Here is a 21,459-nt window from a genome sequence, read left to right as displayed (position 1 = left end):
ATGTTTTGTAAACACTGGCTAATTTATTGAAGAGGAAGAGGCACAGAATGCTGTATTAGCAGGTAAGAAAAATTCAGCTCCCAATTTTAATATACTTTTGAAGGCTGACCATGAGCCACAACGAGAGTATAGAGTAACTGGGAATAGTAGACACAGAGGAGTTCATACCCACTCTGGGGCTCTTCTCTATGCACCTCCTCACAGCATTCATGAATGAGATTGAGAACATAATAGGAGACTGGAGACAGCCATATTTAGTGAGGTAAAAATGGAGGAGGAGACCACTGCGATGACAGGAAAGGCACGGACTTGACTGAGACCCTTCTCCTCTACTCTACAAAAGCTCTAAGCTGCCTGGGCAAGAGGGGAGAATCCTGCTGCCCCAGACCACAGGTAAGTACCATTGTGACCCAGTGCAGACCAAAAGAAAAAATAACCCTATTACTGGGGCTGGGACATTTTTGGGTCCAGAAATTGTACCAAAACCATCAGCAGTCTCCTAACTTTGGAGGAAAGCAGGACATTCTCCTCCCACAAAAGTACCAAAGAGGGGCACCTGGGTGACTCAGTTAAGTGTCCAATTCTTGATTTTGGCTAAGGTCATAATCTCATGGTTTGTGAGTTCAAACCCTGCATCAGGCTTGGCACTGACATCACGAAGCCTGCTTGAGATTCTATCTCTCTCTCTCTCTGCTCCTCCTCTGCTCACTTTCTATCTCTCTCTCAAAATAAACTTAAAAAAATACCAAAGAAACAAGACAGAGTTTATCTGCTACTGGGGGGACACGTAGCCAAAAAGCACCACTTCAAAGCCATAGGCAGAGAGTATCTGCCTAACACTGAATCTTGATAATGAAAATAGAGATCTCCCCTCCCCCCAAAGCCATAGCAAGTACCAAGTACCAAGCAATAGCAATCTACTGCTGGAAGAGGGTAAATAGTATGCAGAGAGATCCAAGCAGAATAAATACAAAAAATAAAATACTGCTAGACACATTATACTCAAACCACTTAAAATCAAAGATAAACAGTTAATCTTGTAGGCAGTCATTTAAAAAAGGAAGAAAGGAAGGAAAGAAGGAAGAAAGAAAGATAGATCATATACTGATTAAAAATCAAAGGCAAGAATTAGAGTCAGAAAGTATGCAAACCAGAAGACAAAAACTGACATCATTAAAGTAATTCCACAAGCAAGCAAAAAGTCAAACTAGGATATTATACCCAGAAAAAATAAATTTTTACATTAAGTATTTTTTAGACAAACCAGTGCTAAGAAAATTCATTACCAGCATATCTGCACTTAGACAGAAGGAACATAATATCAGAGGGAACTCTGAAATACAGAGTTCCAGAAATGGTCTCAAAAAAGAAAGAGAAGATATATTTGTTCTTATTTTAAATTGTTCTAAATATATTTGACTGTCCAAGCAAAATTAATAGCACTGCATTGTAGGTTTATTGCCTATGTAAAAATAAAATATATGACAACAATAATATAAAAGAGAAGAGGGAGGAAATATAAGTATAGTGTTATAGGGGCGCCTGGGTGGCTCAGTCGGTTAAGCGGCCGACTCCGGCTCAGGTCATGATCTCGCGGTCCGTGAGTTCGAGCCCCACGTCGGGCTCTGTGCTGACAGCTCAGAGCCTGGAGCCTGTTTCAGATTCTGTGTCTCCCTCTCTCTGACCCTCCACCGTTCATGCTTTGTCTCTCTCTGTCTCAAAAAATAAATAAACGTTAAAAAAAATTAAAAAAAAATAAGTATAGTGTTATATACGCTTATGTATACTGTATGAAGTTGACATTAATATTATTTGAGTTTAGATTGATAAAGAAATAAATTAGGAGCCAATATTATAGTTAAAATGTGAGAATAAAACATATACCAAATAATTTTTTCATTTAAAAAATTTTAAGTTTATTTATTTATTTTGAGAGAGACAGAGACAATGTGAATGGGGGAGGGGCAGAGAGACAGGGAGAGAGAGAGAATCTCAAGCAAGGTCTGTGCTGACAGCATAGAGCCCGATGTGGGCTTGAATTCATGAAACCATTAGATCATGACCTGCATCAAAACCAAGAGTCAATGCTTAACTAACTGAGCCACCCACATGCCCCTTTCTTCAAGTTTTAATATAAATTCTAATTAGTTAACATATATGCTAAAACTGGATTCAGGTGTAGAATTTAGTGGTTCATCACTTACATGTAATACTCAGTGCTCATCAAAACATGTGCCCTCCTTAATACCCATCATCCATGTAGACTATCTCCCAACAAATTCCTACCATCAACTTCAGTTTGTTCTCTATAGTAAAGTCTCTTGTGGTTGGCTTCCCTCTCTCTTTTTCCCCCCTTCCCCTATAGTCATATATTTTGTTTTTTAAATTCCTTGTATGAGTGAAATCATATGTTATTTGTCTTTTTCTGAGTTATTATGCTTAGCATAATACTCTCTAGCTTAATCTACATCCTTGTAAATGGCAAGATTTCATTCTTTTTGAGAGCTGAATAATATTCAAAAAAAACTAACAATACAGTTAAAAATGGGCAGGAGACATAAATAGACATTTTTCCAAAGAAGACACAGAGATGGCAAACAGACATAGGAAAATATGCTCGACATCACTTATCGTCAGGGCAATACAAATCAAAACTACAATGAGATATTATCCTACACATGTCAGATTAACAACACAGGAAACAACACGTTTGTTGGCATGGAAGTGAAGAAAGGGGAACCCTCTTACACTGTTGGTAGGAATGTAAATTTGTGCAGTCACTCTGAAAAAGAGTATGAAGTTTACTCAAAAAGTTAAAAACAGAACTACCGTATAATTCATCAATTGCACTACTAGGTATTTGCCTAAAGATACAAAAATACTTGTTCAAGGGGATACATGCACCCCAAAGTTTATAGCAGCACTATCAACAATAGCCAGTTATGGAAAGAGCCCAAATGTCCATTGACTGATGAATGGATAAAAAAGATGTGGAGATGTGGTGTGTACACACACACCATATGTGTGTGTGTATCTGTGTGTGTGTGTGTATATACACGATGAAATAGTACTAAGCCAAAATTATTTTTAAAATTACATTTTTACCATTTTAATCAATGCAATTTTTACTTAATTTTCCAAATAAAGTTATCCTTTTAATAGGAGATTTTTAAAAATGACATTAATTGGTGTGCACATAACATTTTGATTAACAGAAGTGCAGAAGCACATCATGCATTGTTTTTAATAATGTAATTACTTGATAATTCATTTCAAATTAATAGTTTTAAATTGATTAATTATTAATGGTATATGAAATTAAAATAAAATATAACTTAACAAGGAGTGGGAAACATGCAATGTACACAATTGAGTAGCTACAACTTTTATTCACTAAAACTTGATGTAGGTGAGTTGAAACATCACAAAATCACACCAGTATATGACTTGTTAAAGCACTTCCTTTTTCTTTTTGTTTAGAGACCTGAAAAACCCTTCTGTTTTCTAGGTGCTAGCAATGGTATCTTTAGAACAGGTATTTTAAGAATAATAGGTCTATTTATTCTTCATATATAACACTCAGAATAGAATTACTTTGCAGAATTCATGGGTGTTTTGAAGATACTGTTCCTGAAAGTTATGGACCACCTATAAATCTAAGTGGGTTCTGATTTTTCATAACTTACATGCTCATATCATCTCCCAGTGCTCTTGTTACCCTGCCAACATTTTGTGATGGTGAAGAGGTTAGAGAGAAAATTTTGAGCAACACAAAAATGTCAGAATGAGGCGTTCTTCCAAAAATATGTGCATGGGCAATTTTAAAGAAAAACTATTAGGTTTACATCTGCAATTAAGAATGCTGCCCACAAAAATTGAAATTAATTAATATTTTGAAATTGTGCTTTTAAATTTAGCACTTAAAGGCAGGTGGTCATTTTAATATGATATTTTTTATATTATTACAAATAAACATACTTTGTAATTTATATCAATAATTGAACTTATATGAAGACACAATGTGCATTATATTAATATGAATTAACATATTAGTATAAATTAATACATTATGATATATAATATTAATTGTATTAACTATATCAATATGTTACTGGTAAATTATTTTAACTTTGGAGACTATTTTCTTTTGAAATTTGGCTATTCTAGGGGATCAGAAACAATTATCATTAGATATGCAAATATATTTTTGAAAATTGCTGAAATATTCTATAAATACATTATGTAAATATACAAATTAATATATAAATGTATATATACGTATCTTTCTTTGTATATATTTTATTTCTTTATTTATGTATTTGTTTATTATTTATATTCCTTAAAATTATGTATATGTGTATATATATATATATATATGTTAAAAAATGTTTTTATTTGAGTATAGTTGACACACAATGTCATAGTGGTAATAGGTCTACAACACAGTGAATCAACTTCAGTACAATTATGATCTGCTCACCATAAGTGTATCTACCATTTGTCACCATACAATGCTATTATAATGTCATTGTCCATATTCCCTATGGTATGCCCTTTATTCCCATGACTTATTCATTCCTAATTATTTTTATGAATATATAAAATATACATGTATGTAATCATTTGCAAAATAAAATCATGAACAAAAAAAAGTATGCATATGTATATATATGTATTTATATGGATTAACTACAAGTGAGAATATGGATAGAAAATCAGATTTATATACTTGTAAAGCATAGATAGAAAATATTGATACCTAATAAAGATAATTATTATAGAGTCTTATCTACTGGAATAAAAATGATCAATTTCTATGTCACCAAACCATATTTCCTAGAAAATCAATTCTAAGTACCATTTCAGCCTGAAATCCATGAAGTAAGCCAGAATGTCAAACTTTATATAACTATAGTAATATAAGTGCTATTAAGAGAAAATGACAAGTAATACGAAATTATAGACACATTTAATAGTGAATGAGTAAATCCAAAGTAAAAAGCTTGATGTATGCTTTGTTTTTAGTTTTCTATAAGTAGATTATATGCTTTGTCTATTTCCATAAGGTAGCAGACAAAGGAATATGCCCCCTCTCTATTCTGTATTACTATAATTTTATTAATATTATCTCATTGTACACATAGTAAAAACAATTTATCCATAATTTTGAAGAAATTATAAATTCTATAGGATTCTAGCTAGCAGAAATTAGATTTTAAAAAACCTGAAATTTTCTCACAAAGAAAAAGGCTTAAGCACATAGATTTAAATTCTAGTTCTCTCCAACATTCCAATAAATGATCAAAGGCTTAGCTCATACCTGGCAGGATAATATTATATGTTGACTATGGAGTTACCTTTCTCCCTCTGTTTCCAGAAAGTAGCTGTAATTTTTGTTTTTTTGTTTTTTGCCACAGATTTGGATGAGCAGAAAAAAGCTAAAAATGCTTCTTCTCTTTTTGTGCAATTTTAAGCTTAGCAAAGAGGATTCCTAGGATTTTGAGGGAAATGATGGGAAAGGGAGAATGAAGAAGCAACTAAACCTACATGGGCAGGACTGAGATTGAGAAGGGGGCTGAGTAATCTGTGTCCTTTGGGAAACCATAGCACTCCAAATAGAAGGCAAGGACTCAGGGGAACACAATCTCCAACACGGGTCTAGAGCTTGCTGTGTGTGAGGGACTGTTTGGAGAACTTCACCCCTATTTATGTATTTAATCCTCATAAAAATCTTCTTAGGTCACATCTTAGAATTTACATTTTACAGATGAAAAACAGACATGGAGAAGTTAGATAATATACAATACCACACAACTAACAGGAGAGATAATATTTTACTCAGAACTATTTGTCTCCATTGTCTGCACTCATCCACTGTACTCTTTCACTGCTAATGGCTGTATGGGTACAAGGTATCTTGTTGGCAAATTCCTCAACATCATAGCACTAAATAAAACCTGGGAAGAGTTTGTCTCTCTTAGGTCATATTTGGGTGCCTGGTAGTTGTCAGAGTATGAGAATTTCTCATATTAAATTTTCCACCAGCCTTGTAGAATGGGGGTTTGGAGGCATAATTAAGTTAATTTAAAACAAGTCCGGCATCAGAGATGAGAGGTTGCTGGGACAGATGGGAGGTATAAATCTTAATTCAACTACGACCTTGGGAAAGGTCACAGATGCCTGAGATGACAGAGAGTGGGGAACCTGTGCTGGCATCTACTGTTCCTTGCTTATACTTAGGGCAGCTGGTTTGGTTTCTTGTTTGTTTTTCTAATAAGTAAGGTTAAATGAGCCTCTGAGAGAACAGGAGCAATGCTGTAATCAACCAAGCGTTCCATGCTTGATGCTATGACTCCATGGTTATCTAGCTATCTCCTTAAGTCTTCAGATTTGAGGGCCTCTGAACTGGAAAAGAATATTAGAGTGAATATAAACATACTGCCTCCTACTCCCTTTGGGTGTACCTTATTCAAACCAAAACAAACCCACTCTCTGAAATGACCCTTCTGCAATTTCTTTATTAGTATTATTATTAACATTTATTTATTATTGAAAGACAGAGAGAGTAAGAGCGTGAGCAGGGGAGGGGCAGAGGGAGAGGGAGACACAAAATCTGAAGCAGGCTCCAGGCTCTGAGCTGTCAGCACAGAGCCTGATGCAGGGCTCAAACTCACAAACTGTGAGATCATGACCTGAGCTTAAGTTGGATGCTTAACTGACTGAGCCACCCAGGTGCCCCAACCCTTCTGCAATTTCAATGAAGCATAGGCACAGTGAGTTAACAAGGAATAAAAATGTCACTGAAGCTGAAAGTAAATGGGCAACTCTAAGGAGGAGAAATAATTGAGAACAAGAGAAAAACAAAAAATCATTACCGCATCTTAGATGGGAACACCCCCTTACCTTATTTTGGAGGGGATGTGGGGGCTAAGAAGTGGCTTAAACAGAAATTTGTTTTCTCACAATTCTGGATAACTAGAAGTCAAGATCGGGTGTTGGCAAAGTTGTCTCTCTTCGGGCCTTTCTCTTTGACTTGCACATGATCATCTTCTGCCTATTTGCATTTGGTCTTCCTTTGTATTGTTCCATCTCTGGATTTTAAGTCTTTGAAAGATTGCCTGGAATTTCTTCTGTGCCTGATTGTACTTTCCTCTCCACCAATTCCATAGTTCTTGGGAGTCCAAGAGTTTCAAAAGTATCTATGCCAATGCTAAGGAGACAATGTTCTCCTTGTTTTCTCTGTTACATTATTTACTTATTTACTGGTCTAAACACATTGGCCCGGACATAAAACATGATACTTAGTGCTTTCATTTTCAAACAAACAAAAAAATTAATCAAAATGATTAACCAAACTTCCATATGCAGAAAGTATGCTGGAGCCCCACCCAAAGGTCATCGTGAGTGCCTCAGATCTATCCAGAATCTCCTTGATTCGTTCCACCTCTCCTCTAGCAAATTACAACTCAGCAATCATTTTTGTTTCCTGAGTATTCCCTTAGCTTCTCACACACAGGCAAAATCTTTTTCAATAGAGTTTTCTCTCTAAGAGGAATTCTTATGCCAGCTGTTCACAGAAACAAATGCTTTACTTTGGATGAAAAACATGATAACTGATGTAAAAACTGTAATGGAGGAATGTACACAATATTGGATATTGTAGAAACCCCCATGAGTAAATTAGATGTCAATTTTAAGAAATCTTTCACAAAATACTTAAGCAAAAGAAAAAAAGAACATAAATAATGAGAGTGAGGAAGGAACATGGAAAGTACGCTAAAATACAATTTGCAGTCTAGAGTGCAGTCAAGAACAAGATGAAAATCAATGATCAAGAAGTAATAAAATGAATTTTTCTGGGGTGAAGAAACACTTGAAACTGGAGATCAAGATGGCTTAAAATCTATCATGTAACATAAATAAAGAGAGCACCTCAACTTTGTGATTATCCCCATAGAAGTCGTAAATGTCAAGGGTAAAGAAAACAAACAAAATTTCTGAGTATTTTTAGAGAGAGAAACACACACACACACACACACACACACACACACACACACATATTTATCCTTATGTAATATGTAAGTTGTGGCACCAAAAGTACATTGTCAGAAATATGAGAATTTATAAATATTTTTGCTTATGTATTTATTCTGAAAGAAACAGAGACAGCGTGAGTAGGGGAGGGGCAGAGAGAGAAGGAAAGACAGAATCCGTGCTGTCAGTGCAGAGAACGATGTGGGGCTCGGACTCAAAAAACCGTGGTATCATGACCTGAGCTGAAACCAAGAGTTTAGCAAACCAGACGCTTAACTGACTGAGCCAACCCAAAGTCTTAGAGATGTAATCTAGACAACTTAGAAATTAATCACTTAAAACACTGGTAGCAAAATTAAAACAAATAAGCAAAGAGTTCTCTTTCCTAAAAAATGAAGAAGTAATCCTCTACTCTTTCGGCTAATTATAGTGGTAAAACACTGTAGAGAAAAGGGCAGACTGGCAAGGGACTTTGGCATCCAGGAAATAACACAATACCAAGCCTGTGGGTTTTCTTTTTTCTTTATAAATTGCAGATTTGGTGTTATAAAAGCCAGTAACTTGTAAACACCAATGGGCACAGACAATAAAAGCCCTAACAAAAGCCTCCTCCCGTTTAGTTAAAGGACAAGAGGCAGTCTAACAAGATTAAAAAAAACAAAAAAAAAAAACAACAAAAAAAACAACTTTAGAAAAGTTTAGCAAACAGCTACTTTACTCTATCCAAACATCACAGAAAAACTTTTGTCTCCACCTCCATGCACAACAGCAAATGCCTAGGGTGTAACCTAGACTTCCACTCTCCACTGGTTGTAAAAATTGGCCCTTCCTCTCTCCAGGCCTCCTTATGAGTGACATCATCTTTAAACCTTGTGAGGCAATTCCTGATAAGCTGCAATGGGGCCCAGGGAAGATGGGTGACCTGGAAGTCCAACTACTTCCTTACAATCATCCAACTTTTGGATGAATATCCAAAATGCTTCACTGTGGGAGCAGGAAATGTGGGTTCCAAGCAGATGCAGCAGATCCCCATGTCCCTCTATAGGAAGGCTGTGGTGCTGATGGGCAAGAATACTGATACACAGGCTATCTGAAGGCATCTGGAGAACAACCCTGCTCTGGAAAAACTATCGCCTCACCTTTGGGGGAATGTGGCTTTTGTGTTCTCCAAAGAAGACCTCACTGAGATCAGGGACATGATGCTGGCTTATAAGGTACCAGCTATGGCTGTGCTGGTGCCATAATCTTATGTGAAGTCACTGTGCCAGTCCAGAACACTGTTCTGGGGCCCAAGAAGACCTCCTTCTTCCAGGCTTTAGGCATCACCACTAAAATCTCCAAGGGCACCACTGAAATCCTGAGTGATGTGCAGCTATTTAAGACAGAGACAAAGTGGGAGCCAGCGAAGCCATACTGCTCAACATGCTGAACATCTCCTCCTTCTCTTTTTAGATAGTCATCCAGCACATGTTTGACAATGACAAGGCTCACAACCCTGAAATGCTTGACATCACAGAAGAAACTCTGCATTCTTGCTTCCTGGAAGGTGTCCACAGTGTTGCCAGTATATGTCTCCGGATAGGGTATCTGACTGTTGCATCAGTGCCCCATTCTACCATCAATGGATACAAGTGGATCCTGGCTTTGTCTGTGGAGACTGATTACACCTACCCAATTGCTGAAAAGGTCAAGGCCTTCTTGGCTGATTCATCTGTATTTGTGGCTACCACCCCATGGCCACTAACACCGCTGCTGCACCTGCTGCTGCCACAGCCCAGCCAAAGTTGAAGAAATCAGACAAGGATATGGAATTTGGTCTCTTTCACTAATCATCATAAAGCAACCAATTTAGCCAAACTTATTTGTGAAACAAGAAAATAAAAGCTTACTTCTCATTAAAAAAAATGAGTGGGTGGCACAGTTGATTAAGCATTTGGCTTCGGCTCAGGTCATGATCTCGCAGTTCATGAGTTCAAGCTCTACATCAGGCTTTGTGCTGACAGCTCAGAACCTGGACCCTGCTTCAGATTCTATGTGTTCCTCTCTCTCTGCCCCTCCCTCACTCGAGCTTTGACTCTCTCTTTCCCAAAAATAAAATAAACATCAAAAAACATGTTTTTTTTACCCAACCCTTCTGTCACTTAGGATGGCTCAAAGAAGTCTGAGTGGTGAGCTAGGACTCTTATCCTTGCAGAATGAGTGATAACTGGTGTGTCTTTTTCTACTTTGGCATCAGTGGAGACCATGTGGGAATCCTGCACTTCTCTCCTTGACTGAGGGTAACAGGGTACCCCTCCTTACTCTTGACTGAGGTGGTATCAGAGTGGGCCTACTAGATAGTCACTTTATCACTACTCAGTAGTAAAGAGAAGTTACTTTCTCTAGAGCCAGAAAAGTGGGGAATCTGGACTTTCACTGTAACCTGGCAGAAATGAGCAGCACTTTACCTTCCCCTGCCACATTAGTAGCAAAGAAGGCTAGCTAAAACAAGATTTTAATGAGGTCAAAAGTCTCATACATAGTTCCCAAAATATCTAGGACTTAATTAAAATATCTCTTGAATTAACAAAGAGCCAGGAAGATCTCAATTTGAAAAAGAAAAGGCAATCAACAGATGCCAACACTTAGGTGATACAACTGTTAGAATATCTATCTAACAAGGATTTTAAATCAGTCGTCATAAAACTACTTCCATGATTATGAACACATTTGGTATATTTTTTAAAAGAAATCCTAAGAAAAGAAATGGAAAATGTAAAGAAGAATCCTGAAGGGAGAACAACAAAAATTACGCATTTTGAACAGAAAGAATATAATCTGGAAGAATAATGCAAAAGGAGGGACCCGGAGATCTGTGAGACGATTACAAGAGATCTAACTTGAATGTTATCAGAGTTCCAGGAAAAGGAGAAAAAAGAAGAGTTGGAAAACATATCCAAAGAAATAAAGGTTGAAAACTTCCCCAAATTAGCAAAAGACATACATTTAGGAATTTAAGAAACGGAGCCAATCCCAAACATGGTAGTCCCAAAGAAATTCATGCCCAGACATGTAGTAAACTTCTGAAAATGAAAAGAAAAGAAAAATTTTGAAAGCAGACAGAGAGAAACAACACATTACCTATATGGGCAAAGTTTTCTAATGCAAGTGAATTCCTGATAAGAATTTGTGGAGGCCAAAAGGAGATAGCATGATTTTAAAGTGCTGAAATAAGGGAACTTCATTCCAGAATATACATCCAAGAGTAATATCCTTCAGAAATAAAAAGGAAATCAAGACAGTCTCAGATGACTGAAAATAAAGCAAAATAAACAAAAGAGAAACAAAAAACAAATAAGAATTGTTGCCAGATGATTTGCCCTAAAAGAATGCTTAAAGAAGTAATCTAAACAGAAAAGAAATGACAGAAGAACAAATTCTGAAACAACAAAAAGAAAGAAAAAAACAACAGAAAGTAAAATTATAGGTAAATACAACACACTTCTCTTTTCCTATTAAGTTTTCTAAATTATATCTGACGATTAAAGCAAAAATTATAAAATTGTCTATTTTAGCTCTCAACAGGAATTATTTAAGATAATTATGTTATAAATTGAGTTAAGGTAGAATAATGTAAGGAGAGAAAAGTTTTTGTACACTCCTCAAACTGGTCAAAAGATGACAAAAGATGGCAAAAGACTGGTAGACTTATAAGTTATGTGGATACAATATAAAACCTAAAGCAAATAATTAAAAATTCTATACAAAGGGATACACGTACAGACATCACAGATAAATTAAAATGGAATTCTAAACAATGTTTAAGTTACCTACAGCAAGAGAAGAAAAAGAAAACACAGAAATGAAAAACAAAACAAAGAACAAAAAATAAAATGACAGTCATAAGCCTAAATATATCAATAACTACATTATATGTAAATAGTCTAATTAGAATAATTAAAAGATAAAGATTGAAAGTAGATTTAAAAATATGATACAACTGTATGCTATCTATAAGAACCTCACTTAAAATACAGGTTTCCCTCAACTATCTGTAAGCAGAGCGTTCTTAGGAAACCTTTCATATGGTATGAAATGGTATCAAGTAAAGAAGCAGTTATCATTAATATATATGGAAAAAAAAATTCCAGCATTCCCAGACGTTAAAATAACCTCTCTTAGGCTTTTTTGATACCTTAGGACATATCTTGCTGATGGATGCACAAAACAAATCCAGATAAAGCACAGATGCTCACAGATACAATTCAAAGCTAGGGAGGCTTGATTCCGAGATGCTGAGCATAGTTCCTGGGGAAGGAGCTAGGTGGTGACACTCTGGCCGCGACTGGTTGGTGCTGCCTCTCTAATGACTCACTGCAAAAGAAACACTAAGTGCTCTTTTTGCCTTTTTTCATAAAAGTAAAAATCCTCTCCGGATTATTTTAGATTAATGGAAAGAGGTACTAATGTAGATCTTTCATAAATGTGAAGTGGCATAATGCAAACTTTCAAAAAAGTGGGGAATATCTGTATAATCATAAATAGAGTTTGAAAGTTAAAGTATTTAGAAAGAATATGCAAATAGCCAAAGGAAAACAGGAGTGGCTGTATTGATATATCAGACTAAGTAGACTTCCCAGCGAAGAAAATTACAAGGAACGGGGTGGGTCACTGCAGAGTGATAAAAGGGCCAATCCACGATACTAAATGTGCATGCATTAAACAACAGAGCTGCAAAATATGTGAAGTGAAACTGCTAGACTGAAGAAGAAATAGATCAACACACAATTATAGTTAAGTTTCCCACCTCCATCTCTCAAGTGGATAGACAACTAGACATAAATTAGCCAAATATAAAAGAACTGAACATTGTCTTTAACCAACAGGATCTGATAGACATTTATAGGCTATACCATATAATAAGCATAGATTACATATTATGTCCACAGAACATTTATCAAAATAGGCCATATCTTAATCATGAAAAACAAATGAAACAAACTCAAAATATTAAAAAGAATTTAAATTTAAATTTAAGAATTTAAATTTAAAAAGTTTGTTTTGAAAACAAACTCAAAATATTAAAAAGAATTTAAATCACATGCAGTGTATTCTCTGACCACAATAGTATCAGAGTAGAAAGTCAGTAATAGAGCAATAATAGGACAACCTACAAATACTTGGAAACTAAACACTATATTTCTAAGTGATCTAGAAGTCAAAAAGAAAATATTAAAGGAAATGGAAAAGGATACATTCAACAGAATGAAAATAAAATTAACCTATCAATATATATGGGATGCAGCTAAAGTAGTGGTGAAGGGACATACATATCACTAAAGGCCTATATTAGCAAAAATTAAAAATCTCAAATCAATAATCTAAGCTTTCATATCAAGAAACTCGAAAAAGAGGAACAAAAATAAGCTCAAAGTATGCAGAAGGAAGAAAATAATAAACAAACAAAACTAGCAGAAATTAATTATGTGAGAAAACCGAGAAACAATGAAGAAAATCAATATAACGAAATTTGGTTCTTGGAAAAGATCAGTAAAAATGATGAATCTCTGGTGTAACAGATTAGAAAAAAGGAGAGAAGATACCAATGTCATGAATGAAATAAGAGATATCTCTAGAGTCGTTACTTGCATCAAAAGGGATAATTAGGGAACAAATAAAAAATAACTCTACACAAATTAATCTGACAACATAGATGAAATGGACCAATTATTGAAAGCACAAATTAGCACTATCCAGCCAATATGAAATAGATAATAGTTATGGAGCTGCTTATATTAAGAAATTAAAGGGGTACCTGAGTGGCTCAGTTGGTTAAGCGTCCAACTTCGGTTCAGGTCATGATTTCACAGTTTGTGGGTTTGAGCCCCCACGTCAGGCTCTGTGCTGATAGCTCAGAGCCTGGAGCCTGCTACAGATTCTCCCTCTCTCTCTGCCTCTCCCCCTCTTGTTCTCTCTCTCTCTCTCTCTCAAACAATAAACATTTAAAAAAATTAAAAAAAGAAATTAAATTCTTCTGAAAAAGAAATCTCAAGCTCAAATAGTTTCATTGGAAAAGCCTACTACATGTTTTAAGAAGAACTAACAAAAATAACAAGAACTAATTTTAAACAAGATCATGTAAAAAATAGAAGAGGGAAGACTTTTTCAACTCATTTGATGCAGTTAATATTACCCTCATACAAAATCCAGATGGTAAGATGGTAAAGAGAAAGAGAGAAAAGGAAGGAAGGAAGGGAGGAAGGAAGGAAAGAAAGAAGGAAAGAAGGAATACAGGAGTGAGTGAGTGAGTGAGTGAAGAAACAGATCAATATTCCTTATATATAGAGACAAGAAATTTCTTTCAAATTTTTTTTTTAAGTTTATTTATTTATTTATTTAGAGAGAGAGAGACCATATGAGCAGGGGAGGGGCAGAATACAGGGAGAGAGATAATCCTAAGCAGGCTCCATACTGTGAGTGCAGAGCCTGTTGTAGGGCTTAACCAATGAACCCTGAGATCATGACCTAAGCCAAAACCAAGAGTCAGTCTCCTCACTGACTGAGCTACCCAGTCACCCCATTGACATTAAAAAATAATCTTGGGGCGCCTGGGTGGCGCAGTCGGTTAAGCGTCTGACTTCAGCCAGGTCACGATCTCGCGGTCCGTGAGTTCGAGCCCCGCGTCAGGCTCTGGGCTGATGGCTCGGAGCCTGGAGCCTGTTTCCGATTCTGTGTCTCCCTCTCTCTCTGCCCCTCCCCCGTTCATGCTCTGTCTCTCTCTGTCCCAAAAATAAATTAAAAACGTTGAAAAAAAAAAAATTTAAAAAAACTTTAAAAAAAAAAAAAATAATCTTAACAAAACATTAGCAAATACAATTCAGAAAAACATAAACTAGTAAACCATAACTAACTAGATTTATTCTAGGGATGCAAGGCTAAAACAATATTCCAAATCTAAGAAATATAACCTGCTATAGTAAGAGGTTAAGAAAGAAAAATTACATGATCTTATCAATGGATGCAGAAAAAGTATTTGGCAAATCTCAACATCCATTCATGATAACAATTCTTAGAAAACTAGGAATAGAAAGACTTCTTGAACTTGATTAAAAAAACTACAAATAAACTATAGCTAGTAGTAAAACACTTAATGCTTTTTCTCCATGTTTAGGAATAAAACAAGGTTATCCAGTCTTATTACTGCTATTCAACAAAGAATTGGAAGTTGTAGCCAACAGGATACAGTTGAATAAAGGAAATAAAGACATATGATTAGAAAAGAAGAAATAATTTCTAATTGAAGATGACTTGATTGTTTATGTAGACAAAGCCAAAAATCTATTAAAAAGTTCATTAATTTAGGTGTGAGCTCAGAAATGTCACATAGTGCAATATAAACATTAAAAAATCAATTGCATTTTTATATGCTAGCAATGAACACATGAAGATCAAAATTAAAAATACAACACCAGTTCAAACCCCTCAAAAAAAAGGTAATACCTAGGTATACATCTAATAAAATAAATACAGTACTTCTAGGTCATAAATTATAAAGTGCTAGTGAAATCAAAGAAGATCTAAATACATGGAAAGACATAACATGACATGAATTAGAAGACAACACAGAAAAGACATCAATTTTCTGTAAACTGTCGTACCCACACAACATAATTCCTATCAAACCCTAGCAAGATAGTCTGTAGATATACACGAGATTATTCTAAAGTTTATATGGAAAGTCAAAGGAAGTAAAATATCTATAACATTTCTGAAAAATAGAATCAGTGGTAGGAATTATCAGTCTACCTGATTTTAAGACTTATTATAAGCTACAGTATCAGGACTGTGGAATTAGCAAAAGCATAGACACATAGATGAAAAGAATCCAGAAACAGATACACAGATACTGTTTGTTTGTTTGTTTTTGAGAAAGGAAAAAAGCAATTCAGTGGAGGAAGAACAGCCTTTTCAATAAACTGATGGAGCAATAGGATACTCATGGGCAGAAAAATGAATCTCAACCTAAGCCTCACAGCTTCTACAGAACTTAATTCAAAATAGACAGTAGATTTAAATAAAAACATAAAATTATAACACTTCTTAAAAACATAGGAGAAAATCCTTGGGGTCTCAGCCTAGGTGAAGAGTTTTTAAACATGACACCAAAAGATGTCCACAAAAGAAAAAAAAAAAAAGATAAACTGTACTTCATGAAAACTGAACACTTTTGTTTGTGAAGACCCATTAAAACAGAATGGAAAGATAAGTTACAGACTGGGAGAAAATATTTGCAAAGCAAATATCTGATAAATGACTTGGATTGAGAATTTATAACAAACTCACAAAACACCACAGGAAAAAAAAAAAAAAAACTAATTAGAAAATGGGCAAAAGAATTTTCCCTGAAGAGGATGCCATCCACGGAATGGCATATAAGCATGGAAGAAGGTGTTCAATATCAATAGTCGTTAGGGAAATGCTAATTAAGACCACAATGAGACATCACTACACATCTATTAGAACAGCTAAAATTAAAAACAGTGACAACACCAAATGCTGGTGAGAATATGAAGAAAGTCAATCCTTCACACGCTGCTGGTAGAAATCTAAAGTGGCAGAGTTGCTATGAAAAATAGCAAGGCAGTTTCTTTAAAAAAATAAACCATACATTACCATACAACAGATCAATTGCACTTCTGGGCATTTATCCCAGAAAAATAAAAACTTATATCCACAAAAAAACCTGTGATATTTTTTATAGCAACTCTCTTTGTAATAGCCCCAAATTGAAAGCAACAAAAATGTTACTTAACACATAAATGGATAAACAAAATGTAGTATCTACGTATCATGTGATACTATTAATAAAAAGGAACAAACTGTCAATATATGCAGCAACTTCTATGGCTCTCAAGGGCACTGTCTTCAGTGGGGGGAAAAAAGGCAATCTCCAAGGGTCACATACTTTATAAATCCATTTACATAACATTCTCAAAACAAAGTTATAGACAGAACTGACTAATGGTTGTCAGGGTTTGATGAACAAAGCAGTGACTGTGAGGGATTTGGATGTGGCCATAAAGGGGTAGCAATCAGAACCTTTATGGTGCTACAGTAGTTCTGTATGTTGTGTATTGAAGTGGTGATTTCATGAATACACACACATGATAAAATGTCATACAAGTATACTTATACTTACATTTTATTGTATTATCAGTTTCCTGGTTTTGCTACTGTACTACACAGCTATGTAAGATGTAATGTATGGGCAGAACTGGGTGAATGGTACCTGAAAACTCTCTGTGTGTTCTTTGCAACTTCCTGTGAATCCATAATTATTTCAAAATGAGAAGTTTGCAACAAAAAGGATACCACAAATAATTAAATAAGATAAACACAGGGCATTCAGACAATAAACCATAAACTTTTGGTATTACCATTAGATTCATATTTACATTGTATTAAGGAATGTTATCAAAAACGTAAGTATAAGGCAAGTAGATGGTTGCATGTACCACTATATTCGCTTTTTATTTGAGTTTTATTTGAATAAAACTCAATGGGATTTTCATTGCTCAGTGGGATTTTCATTGAAATGACATCAAATCCTGACAGGTTCTACATAGAAAATTAGTATGGGCAGCATTTGCAAAAAGATATGGGGCAGAAATTTAAAAAAAGACAATAAAGATGTGGAACATCAGGAAGTTGAAGAAGGAGCCCTGGAAAAGCAGAAAAGATGGATTTTACTAGAAAACATCAAAATACATAGTAACATTATTGTAACTAAATTTGTACATGATTGAATAGAAATTAGGACAGAGATATGTGGCACTAATTAGAAAGTCTAAAAACAAAACAAAAAAAACCTTAAAAAATAATTTAGTATCCTCTAATGTCATAATAGCAGTGACAGGATATGTCAAAGGTCAAGAACATGGTTTGGGCATCAAATAAGCTTAGATGTGAATCCTGGCTCTTACATTAACTGTCTATGTGATACCCAATGGCAATTTCTGGAAGAATACTTACGTCTCAAGGAATATGTACCACATTGATGAAACCATAATAGTCACAATATCATATTCCATCTTGTAAGGGAAACCTAAGAATGATATAGGCAAATGGACAAGTAGTTATTCAGTGATACACTCCGCCACAGGAAATATGGGGAACATGGAGATCAACAGATAAGAGACAGGATAAGAATTAAAAACCGAGAGCACCCTTTCTGATGAAAGCGATCCTGGAAGTTATATATGAAGGATGAGTAAGAGTGGTCTAGGTGAAGACCCAGAAATGGAGAGAAATGGATTAAGATTATAAACATGACTCAGTGTCAGTGCAACATCATTTGCAAGACTGAGAGGAAATAATTTATTCAACGTTGATATAATCAGGTTACTTTTCACCTTTTCCATATGTAACACCTACACGTTTGATGAACGAAGAGGTTCAATAGAACAACCCACGTTAAGAGCATCATAGGTCAAAATAAACTCCTAACTCTACAGTTAATTGTGAGTATAAAGAGAAACACAGAAAGGAAAGGAGAGGGAATTCTATTTGGTGCAGCAAGCAAACCTCAGTGTTAGGAGGTTTAAGATGTGAATTTAAAAATCAGCCTAATAGATCATTGGGTTCCCCTTAGTACTAGAAGAAAAGTCTGTATTAAAAGATTATAGAAAGTCTGCTACATTTTTAATAGAGAGGTTATATTTCTAGAATTCACACAATATTCAGCTTTATAAATTTATGGGTCACAGCACAGTTTACAGAGGTAAAGGATATGCTCATCTGAAATTTCCTAAAAGAGACTGATGTGATTGAAAACCTGTAGAACGCATAAGTGTATATGAAAGTCTCCTCCACATTTCCTAAATTAGATTTTCCTTACTGTTTGACCTACAACTGAAGAGATTAAAACTTGGGCGCTTGGCTGGATTAGTCAGTAGAGCATGCATTCTTGATCTTGGGGTCGTGAGTTTGAGACCCACGATAGGTGTAGAGATAACTTAATAATAATAATAATAATAATAATAATAATAATAATAATAATAAAAGAGATTAGAACTTCAAAGAAGTCACATATGTATATGTTGGTGTCTGTGCTTGCTTAGTTGAATGGTTCCTTTCTGTATCGAGAGAAGTGTAATCTGTATATCAGAGACCAGAATATATCATACAAAAATGAGCTTTAATGATTAGTTGTGATTTTAACACAACATTACACAAATATGTAGCAGTATTTAGATATCAAACCCCTTCTTGTCAAAATTTGCCAATATGTTTTTCTAATAGCCATTAACTACTACATCAAGAAAGAGATTCTAATTTGTCATCATTTAGTTTTTGATGTTATTAAGAAAGGTAAATATAAACTGAGCTTGTACCAAGAAGCACAAGCTAGTTCAACTATACACATAGGCACAGATGCACTAAGTGCATGTCAAAACATAGCATTTTCATAGGCGATTGGGCATTTACATTTCTGAGTGGGCTTTTAGAATTGTAATTATCCAATTTAGAAGGCAAGAGGGCAATTTCCTTATGAAAATAAAGCCTCACCAGCCTGATCAAAATGCAGTTGGGGACCTTATCCTAATTGATGACACTGGAATTGGAGACAATCTTCAAGTAATGATTTTAGGAGATGAACCATAGAATAACTTGTACTTTTCCCCATCACTAGGCAATAACTTTAAAATAATAATTTCCCATATTCACACGTACACTCATTTCATGTGTCTTATTATGATTTCCAATGATAAGTCTTAGGCGGGCACAAATTGGAGGAAGCATGAATATTGTGTGTAGTCCATAGGAGAGGATGGAAAATTCAAATCTGTATTGGGTTTCACAGTTCCTCTAGAGAAGGGCTTGAGAGTATTTTGAGTATCAAAGACTAAGCAAGGTTTATAAAAAACAGTGTTCTAAATACCTTGGAAGTAGTAAAGAATAGATAAAAGTAAGCCAAGGAATAGTAAAAAATGAGGAAATCGATGGTAAATTTACTACACACCGAATATTCCATTTCTCTTCCTACATTCTCCATTACTCTTTCAGTTGCATTGTCATATGACAAATTCTGGTGGGGGCTATGAGGAAATTCATTCATTTCATTTCTAGACTAAGGCAGTGAAATTCTTATATGAAATTATCCAGGCTGGGGCACCTGGGTGGCTCAGTTGGTTAAGCATCTGACTCTTGGTTCTGGTTCTGGTCATGATTCTCACAGTTTTTGGGTTTGAGCCCAGTATCTGGCTCTGAGCTCACAGTGGAGAGCCTGCTTGGGATTCTCTCTCTCTCCCTCTCTCTCTGCCCTTCCCTGTTCACACACGCTCTCTCTTTCTCTCTCAAAATAAATAAACTTAAAAAAGTTAAAAAAAATATCGAGGATATCTTTTCTTATTCTGGCGAACCTGGAAATATTAATTAAGTTGATGTTATTATATGAGGCTCCCATTAGCCTTGGTCCCTGAGTGTCCCAAGATCCCTTGGTGTCCCAAACTGGAAATGAAATGTGAGAGAGAAAATAAAACTGGATTACTTGAAGTCACTTAAAAAATATCTAAGCCTAGCCTCTCCTGACTAATATACATGGTACCTGGGGACAGAAATCTAGGATGTGACATGGATAAGAGTATGTGCAGCATTCCTAACAGCATTAGAACTACTGATCTTTGGAGAAAGTGGGCTCTCTATCCTGGTCTATGGGTCTTGCTGACTTTGGATAAACACAAATAAAAATATAGCATCCCTTACATATACAATTTAAAAATAAACATTATTTCCAAGTACTTTCAGATTTACTGAAAGGTTGTAGTATTGTACAGAGTTCCCATATGCACCTTACCCAGTTGCCCCTATTCTAGTATTAACATCTTACATTTTTAGGGTATATTTGCCTTAACTAACGAACAATCACTGATACATTACTATTCATTAAAGTTCATACTTTATTTTCATTTCTTTAGTTTTTACCTAATGACCTTTTACCTATTGCAACACCCCATCTAGAATACATATTATTTATTTTATTTGTCTCCTTAGACTCTACTGATGACTGTTGCGGTTTTGAGGAGTATGGGTCATGTATTTTTTAGGATAGATTTAAATTTGTGTTTGTCTGATAGTTTTCTCATAGTTTGACTATAATAGTGGATTTTAAGCAGAAATATCACATACCAAGGACTATCATACCAAGAGTACATACTGTTGAGATGACTTACCACTGAGGATGTTATCCTTAATGACTTAGCTGAGGTAATGTTTGTTAGATTTCTGCCATTGGAAAGTTACTCTTCACCCCCAACTTTTCACACTGTACCTTACAGAAGAAAGTCACTTTCATACATATTTTTATATCTAGATAAGTCTACCTGGAATCCCATTCTCCACTTGTAAAATGTTCCAATATTTCTTGGTACTTTGTCCTAATGGTAT

General features: G+C 35.1%; 1 protein-coding gene and 1 pseudogene across 1 annotated transcript in view; one reads left to right on the top strand and one right to left on the bottom strand.

The window, feature by feature from the left end:
- The window catches only part of LOC132688163 (large ribosomal subunit protein uL10 pseudogene), a 40,471-nt pseudogene extending 30,608 nt beyond the window's left edge, over nucleotides 1-9,863 (top strand).
- Nucleotides 1-21,459, bottom strand: part of LRRTM4 (leucine rich repeat transmembrane neuronal 4) — a 706,981-nt gene that overhangs the window by 429,899 nt on the left and 255,623 nt on the right. The gene's annotated exons all lie outside the window — the stretch shown is intronic.

This window comes from Panthera onca, chromosome A3 (genome assembly GCF_046562875.1).
Source record: "Panthera onca isolate mPanOnc1 chromosome A3, mPanOnc1 haplotype 2, whole genome shotgun sequence".
NCBI classification, from domain to species: Eukaryota; Metazoa; Chordata; class Mammalia; order Carnivora; family Felidae; genus Panthera; species Panthera onca.
Note: the sequence above shows the minus strand (reverse complement) of the source record. Positions and strands in the feature narration are given on the sequence as shown.